The sequence below is a fragment of the Salvia miltiorrhiza genome, chromosome 3 (assembly GCF_028751815.1).
Source record: "Salvia miltiorrhiza cultivar Shanhuang (shh) chromosome 3, IMPLAD_Smil_shh, whole genome shotgun sequence".
NCBI classification, from domain to species: domain Eukaryota; kingdom Viridiplantae; phylum Streptophyta; class Magnoliopsida; order Lamiales; family Lamiaceae; genus Salvia; species Salvia miltiorrhiza.
In genome coordinates, this window is record NC_080389.1 from 13,407,268 (window position 1) to 13,417,992 (window position 10,725).

Consider the following 10,725-nt stretch of genomic DNA (forward strand, 5'->3'; position numbering starts at 1 on the left):
GTAGTTAGTTGGTGTGCGGCACAAATTGGTATGAATTTGTACCAGTTGTACCATATATTTATATTCGATACGAATTAAAGTGGATTGAGTACTAATGCACTCAGCGAAGTTAAAGATTTCTCTTAGTAAATTGCATGTCTTCTCACGAAATATAGCAACACTTTAAAAAACAGTTACTATAAATTCAAAATACTTAAATTGTGGTTCACGTAAGTCGAAATTTAAAATAATTAACCAAGTTTTTCAAATTCGAAAAACTCACTCTAAGATAGTGGCCTAAATTTTTTTTACACACTCTAAATTGACACTCGCGGGCCTCTGAGGAACTAAAGGAGGCCCATCTAGGGATGGCAATTTATCCGCGGGTAACGGATATCCGTGACTACCCGACCCTAATAGGTGCGGGTTTGAGAGGCATTTGACATCCACGGATAGTTTCGTGGTTACAATTCACTATCCATTTAGTTCGTGGATATGAGTTTGGATACTTACTATCCATACCCACAAAACTCATTTACCCGCGAAAAATACCCGTGAAATACCTCCGAAAACACCCGCGAAATACCCGCCAAATAATTATTTATTTCATAGTTCAAGGAAAGAATGAAAGTTTTTGAACATGCATTTATTTCATAGATAAAGGAAAGAATTAAAGTTTTTGGACATGCCTTGAAGACGAAGAAGAAGAGTTCAATAAGGATTGCTCTATTTCAACTGTTGAGGAATAATATAACTTAGTTGAATTTTAAATTTTAGTTGATGAATTTGGATATTAACTTTAGATTTAATTAAATTTTGTCAATTGTGAATTTGAACATCGATGCAAGATGTGGATTTGAATTTTGAACTATATGAATTGTAGTGATTTTTTTTATGTTAAATTTGTTATTAATTTATATTTAAATTATGTTTCACGGGTATCTGTTGGAGAGCGGGTGACAGATATCCGACGGGTAGCGGGTTGACGGATACCCGACAGGTAGCGGGTATCCGCGGGTGGCGGGTTTGGATAGCATTTAATATCCACGGATAATTTTGTAGTTGAAATTCACTATCCATTTTGTTAGTGAATATGTGTATGGATAGCCACTATCCGTGTCCGTCGTACCCAATTAAGATTAATTTATACATAAACCTTATGTGTTTATGCATAAATTTGACAATATATATTATTTCAAATCAAGTTCTTTAATTAACACCCTAAAATTTACTAACCAGAAATAAAATTTTAATTTAAAACTTCCAATTACATAAAAGTAAATGAACTAAAATACGACTTCGTTTTAACCAATCTAAACACCAAATCAACAAAACAGGTTCATCTACAGAAAATCGTCTACTAAGCCTTAAACGACCAAATACGTCTATGTGAAGTTCATCATTCACCAATAAAAAAAATAAACCAACTACCAAAAACCTTCATAAAACAAAAGCAAGCTTAACCTCTAAAGGACTCAAAGAAATTTAACGAATTTAAAGTCTAATGTTCAAAGTGGAACCAAAAGTCCAAATCAACTTCACCACCCCCATTCCGCCACGCCGCTCCAAAAACACTGACCTGCAAATATTTTAACGAAAGGGGGTGAGCACAAAAACGTACCCAGTGGTGAGAAACAATAAGTGAATATAATTTATCCAAGCGTGTATTAAATTGTGAAAAGCGATACTCATTCGCAACCTGGTTCACCATCACAGTATAAATAACACACCTTACCTCACCAACAATTACTCGAGCCACACAGACATGGAACCATTCTCAATGTTGCCATACAGACAAATAATCTATCCACCCAGGCATAGAACCATTCACAACATTGTCACACAGGCAAATAATCCAACCACACAGGCATGAAACAATTCTCCACATTTTCCACACAGGCAAATGATCCAGCCACACAGGCATGGAACCATTCACAACATTGCCACACAGACAAATAATCCAGCCACACAGGCATGGAACAATTCTCCACATTTGCCACACAGGCAAATGATCCAGCCGCCCAAGCATGGAAGCATTCACAACATTGCCACACAAGCAAATAATCCAGCCACCCAAATGGAATAATAATAACCGACTGGCTCAACTGTGCACAGTACCCTGTCATACCCGTCGTCCACAAATCAGTGACTCGCCGTCACGCTGCCATAAGCACCAATGCGCATACTCACCGTATGCAATCAAACTCGTATCTCAACCACAATATACACGTTGGATTTATAGAAAATATTTCATAAACAATTTTAATTCACGTGGCAATTGAAACATATTTATTGAGTTAGAAGAAAATTCACCCACCTCAATATCAAGTACAACAAAAGAACTCGATCACTTCTCAGACGAGGATCCTAATTGCACCACACCTAATTAAATAAATACACTAACTTTATGAGGGTCTGGGTAAAAACTTAAATAATAGGGTTACACAAAAAAAAGTTCTATAAATTCAATCGTCCCGAGACTAAATTGACATACTCTAATTTTGCTTTTTGACGGATCCTTTGAGATTCGCCCCTTTGTTAGCGTTTGTGCTTTCAAGGGTTTTTTAGTCCTTTTTCCCTCTGTTTTTTTCTTTCTTTTTTAATAAAATTTCTATTTCAGCAGAAGACTGTCGTCAGTAGCTCTTTTCGTTCATATCTACTCTTTATTAACATTGTTGTCTGATCAATTAAACAAAATAAAAGAAACCATGACAGAACCTATATGAAGCAGTACCACTAACTAGTACAGCAGCCAAAGTGCGAAAATTGATAAATTAACTCTAATTGAAATATTCTGGACTAAATTATCTAATCAAAAGAATATAGTTTAACATTAGAATGTGAATTTAAAATTGAAACAATAGCCATTTTCATCGAAATTATATAATTAACCAACAAGTTAAAACCATCATTCATGAGTAAAGTTTTGAAACCATTTAATCAATACAAATAAAATAATAATAAAATAAAACAAAACCCACCTATTAAACCACTATAAGAAAAACAAGTCTACTAATTTATCCCTTTTTTTTTCTTCTTAAGTCACGTAGATTTCAAACACCATCAAACTAATTAAAAGACATAGAATGAACAACTAATTAACTAGACATACTAAAGAGACCATTCGGCCAAACAAATAATTGAATGGTCACAATTCAATTCTACCAAAAACTAATACTTTAAGGAATTCATACAGATTTAAATATAGCAGAAAAAATTTACCAGAAGTAACACGATTAGCTGAGGAAGAAATTTGTTGTTGAATTAAAACTCGTGACTTGCTAGGAAACTTGAGAGAACGAGAAAATATTCTTGAAATTTCTGAATGTGATAGAAAAGAAGTGCAGAACGTAGTTTGTATATTTACGTGATTTAAGGGTATGCAGTTACAACCCTAATAGAATCCTACTTCATCTCTAATTCTACTTAATAAAATAACACTAATTACAAGTTTTATTTCTCTTAGCCCAGCTTCTAAAAAAGCCCAAATTAAAGGAAAATTATTCAATTCTATTTACTACAAAATTCCAAAACCCCAAAAAAAAAAAAACAAATTTTATTTGATTTTTAACTAGGGGCGCAACTACGGAATCTCTCTCAAGTCCAAGATTATAAAATCAAGCATGCCAATCATATTTTAAATCACCAAAATAAATAATTAAACACAAGTAAATAGTGGGGCGTTACAGAGGAGATAAGGGATTTATATTATTTCCAGTTAATAGCTATCTATTAAATTGGAGCGAGTGGAGTTATGATTATCGTCAGAGTTACGATTATCGTAGTTTAAGTTGTGGTTTAGATAATATATCGGTATTTATTGATAAGGTCACCATGTAGCAATTAATCTTCATATTCCATAAGTTCCAACAGAACTATCACCTTAAAACCAACATAAGTATTCTTTTTAGATCAAAGACATGTTATTTCCTCATTATTTATTAGTCAGTATTTATACTGAAGGTCATACACAAGAGAGATGGTGAAACAATATATCAAAATCTCTTGTATATATCATCTGACCACGATCAGGTGGGCTTTCTAAACTCAAAATCTGAAGTGCGCACTATTTAATGATGTTTGCATAAATGAAATTATATTAAAGTTTGACTTGCCAAAAAATTTATGAGCTTGTATGATACCTATCTGGCACCAGAAGTTAATCGAATTCTGATCATGTTTTATCCAGATGTTAGACAGGATTAGTGTACACAAGGGACCGTGAGCCGATCTAGCATATCGGCCGGCCTAGGAACATGAGCCGATTTAGCGTATCGGCCGGTCTAGGTCCGTGAGCCGATTTAGCGTATTGGCCGGTCTAGGACCGTGAGCCGGTTTAGCATATCGACGGTCAGTGATCGTAGAAGGTGGCCACCTTCTCGGCACACAGTTATCATTGCAGATATGGTAGAGTATAAAGAAGTATGTCTGCAGACGCATATGAAGTTTATGATAATTGCAGGGAAGTTTTACAGTTTTGCATGCACGGGTTATTTAAATAAAACTCCTGTGTGATGCTTAAGATGGCGAGTTCAATATATAGCTCTAAGAGCAATCTTTCAAGTTATTTTGGTATGTGACCACTGAGTACTTGTTGGTACTCAGCCCTGCATATGTTTTCTAAATATGCTGGTTAAGCTGTGATGCAGATGGAGGCGAGCAGAGCAAAGCTTTTGATGTAATGTGTTAAATTAGGCTCAGGATTCCATGTCTTCATACATGTAATACACTTAAGTTACTCCGCTGCAACGCGTAGTGCGTTTTACTTTATTGATGTGTTGCAAAGACTTCAAACTAATAGCTTACATAATTATGTCACTTGATACTTAGATAACTTGTCGTTATGTTATTGTGAGTTGTCTGTTTTTAAGTTTAGAAAAAATTGCTTATGATTACCAAACATTTTGGTAAATTATTGTTTAAGCAGGTTAGTGATTAGTCATGAAACCAATTTTTCTTTTTCTTGCTTTTTTTTCAGTCACACCTTTCCCTGACTTAACTATACACTAGCTTAGGTCGGGCTGTGACACCATAATTCTAATTAGCAATTTAATCAATTCTAATTAGAAAATAATTAAACATAATGGAGTTCGAATAATTAACTAATTAAATGAACTAAGTAATTAATAAAACTTAGGCAAATTAATAATTAATTAAAGCCCTCTTAAATAAATCAAAGATTAATTAGGCTTAAGTTTAATCCCAATTAAACATTTTTAAAACAGTGCCCATTAAATATTTTTCTTTAAAAAAGCCAATGGAAAATTACTTATTTCGGATAAAATGGTGCATAAGACAGTATGAATTATTTAGATTGTTAAAATGAATAAATTGTATGCATTGATACGTGCATTTGGTAGTTCCAGATAATTCATACTGCACTCCTTACGAATGGGTGATAATTCGTACTCTACAATCATCTCCATCTGCATAATAATTCATACACATGTTGATTGTCTTCTATTGTGTTTTTTTTTAACTGGATAGCATTTTTGGGGCAGGTTTTTTAAAGTGGAGGGCGGCTGTTGTCGCACGTGTAACATCCCAAATATTTAGATTTATTATATAAGTTTAATTATTAGTAGCTTATTATTTTTTTTTAGATAATTACATGATACATATAGATATGCACCATTAATTTTATCTAAATTATTATTATTATTATTATTATTATTATTATTATTATTATTATTATTATTATTATTATTATTATTATTATAAATTTGATTCCTATTAAAATTAGAACTCTTTTACCATCTTTATTCTTTATCCTAGTAGGAGATATACATAAAATATAATTTTTATATTTATCAAAAGCTCTTTGAAAACTGGTATAAATATAAGATCTATTTTCAAACCCTACAACACGCATGTAGAACTCGAAGCCAAATTTGAAATCGGTACATACCTTCTTCTTTTTCTTACGCAATGAATTTCTGATCTTGTTTTAGTCAAGCTTTTGAAATCAATTTAGTAATTAGACTTCGTGCTTTTATTTCTCTTTCTTCTGTAATGTTTCTCATAAAAAGAAAATTTTAATCTACCCTTTTTATATATAGTTTAATTAGTGCTTGTTATTATTTAATTCCTTTGGCAAAGATGATGTCAGCTTAAATTATATATTTACTCAAGTATATTTAAGTTAGTTTGATTAGTACTAACTAGCATATGTCGTCTGGTTGTAGATTTAAAGTGAGGAAGTGTTTTATTTATTTATTTTTTTTATTTTCTAAAGGTTCCTCTTAACAAGTTATAATTCTTTTTGTATATATACGATTTTATTTATATAGATTCGTTTATAGGATTTTAGTTTAAGTTATTGTAGGATTTTTATTGAAACATTGTATTTATTCAATTAGGAGCGGTGCGATTAAAGACCTCATTACGAATTCGATTTATTAGTTTCGACTTTAAGGTGAGGGATTATATGCTTGTGGTTATATTCATGTATGTTTTTATATGCACTTATTTCATGTTTGATTATACTTGCTCAGCCATGTAGGAATACATGTTCAGCCATGTAGAAATGCATTGTAATACCCCGTTTCTCCGAGTTAAATTTAGAATTTATTTTCGAATTTAGAAGTAAGATGATTCACGCCGGATATAAAAAAAAAATTTAATTTATTTTTTAATTCCAACAAAAATGATTTACAAAAATATTTGTAAATTTAGTTATTAAATTTATATGCATTGCATATTTATTTAATTTAGCATTCAAGTATTTTTCACGAGATATTTTTTTTTTTACGAGATATTTATTTAGCGAATACTGAGCGATTATTACAGTTTTCATAATACAACCCGAAAGATATTTTTTTTATCTACACCTACCCACCATTTCCACCCACTCTCCCCACTCACACTTTCCACTCTCCCCACTCACACTTCACACGATACTTTGCCCCCCACCAAAATAAACTTTAGCCATAATACCCATTCCCTTCCACTCACCATTTCTCCTACATACCAAGGAACTAAGTGCAGAGCTACACCCACAGAAGTTCAGCTATACCACACGGACATCCCTATCACTTCACTCATTCTGAAAATTTTCATTTGCTCACCAAGATCATTTCGACAGAATCCAGCACACAAGTAAGATTTCTAAATCAGTTTCTTTACATTCTTCCCTATGAATAAGAGCCTTCATTTAAATGGTATTCATATCTATGAACCTTCTTTTCCAGCAAACAAACAGGATCAACACTCACTGAAATTTCTCACAAGGTAGCCATTTGATTTCTTTTACCTCTGCTCATAAATCGAACTTCAAGCTGCAAGCTTGTTCAAAGCTATATACAATTTGATATATACCCAGCAACGCATTTCAAACATTTCATTAAAATGACATTCATAATCATAAGCATACAATCTGTATATATATATATATATATATATTCATACATCAGAGCATGATTTATAAAAGAAGAAGTAGAGGAGGACGACTTTTTGAAGCTTGGTTTCTCCATGTCTCAGTTCTTGCTTCTAGCTTGTTGAGTGAGTGTTGTGTTTCTTGCTGAGTCGAGTCGAGTCAAGGAGAGGGTTGTGTTGAGCGAGAGTCGAAGTCGGTGTCACCTGATCTACGGGCGACGGCAGCCGGAGACAGGAGAGAGAGAGAGACGGAGGCAGCCTTGGAGGCTGTTTTCTGCCGGTTTCAGTAAGGTACGGTCGGCGGCAGCTTCATTTCTGTTCGCCGGACTGAGTTTGGAAAGGGAATGAGAGAGAGTGGTGTGTCGTGGAGGCGGTGGCTGGACTCGCCGGGAATTTTAGAGAGAGAGGCCGAGGGAGGCGGCGGCGCCTCGCCGTTGCCAAGGAGGAAGACAGAGTTGGGGGCTGTCGGGTTGTTTCAGTGCGAAGAAAGAGAGATCGAGAGACGAGGGCGAGAGAAGGGAGAACCGAAGAGTTAGTTACTGTGGCCGCTTGCTCCGATGAGTTCCGGCAGCGGCGGATTTAGATGATGGACGAGCGGATTTCATGGGTGTGTGTGTGTGTGAGAGCCGAGGATGGCGCGGCTTCTCGCCGCTGCTCCTCCGGCGAGCGTCCGCGGCGGACAAGATCGTCCGAGAGAGAGAGAGAGAGAAAAGAGAGGGAGAGAGTGAATTGGGATGGGGGCGCAGCGTGAAGATTAGGAAGGTGGAGAAATGGGATGTTGGGCTTTAGGTTTGGGTTAGGGGTTGGGCCGATTTATTTTGAGTGTTGGGCCAAGTGTTGGGCCGAATTTTGTTTTATTTTATTTATCATTTGGGCCGGTTTTTATTAAATCTGTTGGGCCTTTATTAATCTATTTAATTGGGCTGTGCAGTTTTCTTTATTTAAAATGGACTACACTATTTAATTAATTAGACTTATTAAGTTTGATTAATTATTTTAATTTGCATAATAATATTATATTATTATTATGTGCATATTTAAGAAAATTTCTTATTATATGCTAAGCATGATAAGATTTGCATTATATTTTGCAATAAGAATATTTATGATTTAATTGGTTTTATTTATAATTCCAATTATTAAAAAAGATGAGTAAGAATATTGTTGGTGTTCTTAACTCAAGAGAAATATTTTCAATTATTTATTCATTAAATTTTGAAAACCCGGCTAAGTGAATCATAGAATATTAAGCACTACACCATGACTTAAGATTAGAATTCAAGGAGACCTATTGAGAATAGATTTCTTGTAGGCTTTGAGCATCAGGAGGATTAGCACTGCTATTCCGATTCAGAGATAACGTTAAACGACAGGCATTGCCTATACAGGTGGGCTTATTTTTCAAATGTATGATTTAGCTATTGAGCTTAAATATTCGTGAAATATAAACTGTTTATCCAATAAAATATTTTTGTGCACTCTACCATGTTTAATGCTCGTACAGTTAATCAATTGAGGTTCTCTTATGACCTAACACGTTGTTTGAGAATTGTGTACACTTGTTAGCTGACTCGGTGGGTTGATCTCCATCGGGCACTAACCAGAGGCGTTATAAGGGTGCTCGACGGGATGTGTTCCGGAGCATAGAAATGATAGGCCTGTCTGGATTAATTTCCGAGGTTTATTATACTTGGTTGGGTTACGCCCTCAGTTCAAGTCAGCGGGAGATAGAGATCCGTCGGTGGCTAGAGGTCCGGGATCACAGCGAGTAACAGAATGGAGTGTGCAAACGCGCGCAAAATAATTAAGTATACATATATATATGAAAATGTTTTAACATGCATAGAAGTTATTTTCTCTTTAAAACCTTCTATGTCATGTCAGTAAGATTGGATAAACTGTTCTTCAGATTATGAAATGCTTTAAAAGTTGCAGCCCACTAAGTACATTAGTACTTAGCCCAAAATTACTTTCAAATGTTTTCAGGTTAATGGCTGGTATGACGGGGCAGAGCTGAGGCTAGGGTTCAACTCCGTATTTTGTCTTCCGCTATTGCACTAGCTTTTATTTGTCTTTTGTTTCTCCAACTTAAGACTTTTATGTTAAATTCTGAATTATGTTTTTATTGAGCTTAAACTCTCAACTTCTAGCTCTATGTTATTTAACGTTGGTTATCGGAAGCATGAAACCGAACTTGTGATCCTAAGGCTTAGAATGTTGTTGATTGATTAGTATCACTTGATTTCTATCTTTCTTCATTCAAAGGGCATTGCCCAACCTTTTTATTCTATTATCTGAATTTCACAAGGTTCTTCCCTTGATTATTTCTATGATTTTAGTCGTACCTCGATTATAATTTATTCCTTCAAGAATTGGGGTGTGACAGAATGGTATCAGAGCATGAGTTTTCTTTCATGTTTCTGATAACCAAAAGCTTCTAATGTTGAGTCTAGATTAGTACCTCTAGACTTCTAAGAAAGTTGTTGAACCTCAGCTCGCCGTCACACTGCCGCAAGAAAAAGGTACGATTTAAAAGTTTCAAGGTTATTAAATGTTTTAGAGTTTTCAAGAAGTGCGCGCTTCAGTAAATGATGCTATGTGAATTGCTTAACGCTTTCCATATGCTATAAGTTATGAATTGCTAATTGCTTTCATATTGTTATTTTGAGTCTCCGACTCATATAACCAGCTAAGTATCGTGTTTGGGACAACCCGAGCCCTTAACGATAAGATAAGTCAGTATCGTGTTTGGGACAACCCGAGCCCTTAACGATAAGATAAGTCAGTATCGTGTTTGGGACAACCCGAGCCCTTAACGATAAGATGAGTTAAAGTCGTGTTTAGGACTATCGAGCCTTTCACGAATACCAGATGTATGGTCGAGTTAGATTTTTGAATCTTTCCGGCAATAGAAAAGTTCTTGTGGCATTTTAATGTCCACATGTTTCAGGTTTCAAAGAGAATGAATGAATGAGAGAGTTTATGTTATCGTTTTAGGTTCACTGCCTATACGATCAGAATGAAGGGTCCTCTTACAACTGTTTGAGTACCACCCAAGAATGTCTTGGTAATGTTAGTCGTGATAGCCCCGCTTGATCGATTTAAGTAAGGACTGGTAAGATAGAAACGTTTAACATAGATATGTTATAACGTAGAAGCAATGAGATAAGATTAAGGATTCACTTGAGTATTCCACCCAGATAGATCAGTTTCCACATAGAGTTGGCCTTTCATAGAGTCACACTATAGAAGCAATATACTTTAAGTATATCTATGTATGTATATATATATGTATGCATACATACAGAATGAGTCTCACTTTTGTGTTATTTTCGTTCGTAAACCAGAATGGAAGATGCACCAAGAGGACGC

General features: G+C 34.8%; 1 long non-coding RNA gene across 1 annotated transcript; it reads left to right on the forward strand.

Annotated features, from left to right (window-relative positions):
* Nucleotides 1-6,864: 6,864 nt before the first annotated feature.
* LOC131017698 (uncharacterized) lies at nucleotides 6,865-9,031 on the forward strand. Its single transcript, XR_009099794.1, has 3 exons — nucleotides 6,865-7,077; nucleotides 7,170-7,209; nucleotides 8,666-9,031. It is a non-coding gene; the product is annotated as an uncharacterized LOC131017698 (long non-coding RNA).
* Nucleotides 9,032-10,725: the final 1,694 nt, after the last annotated feature.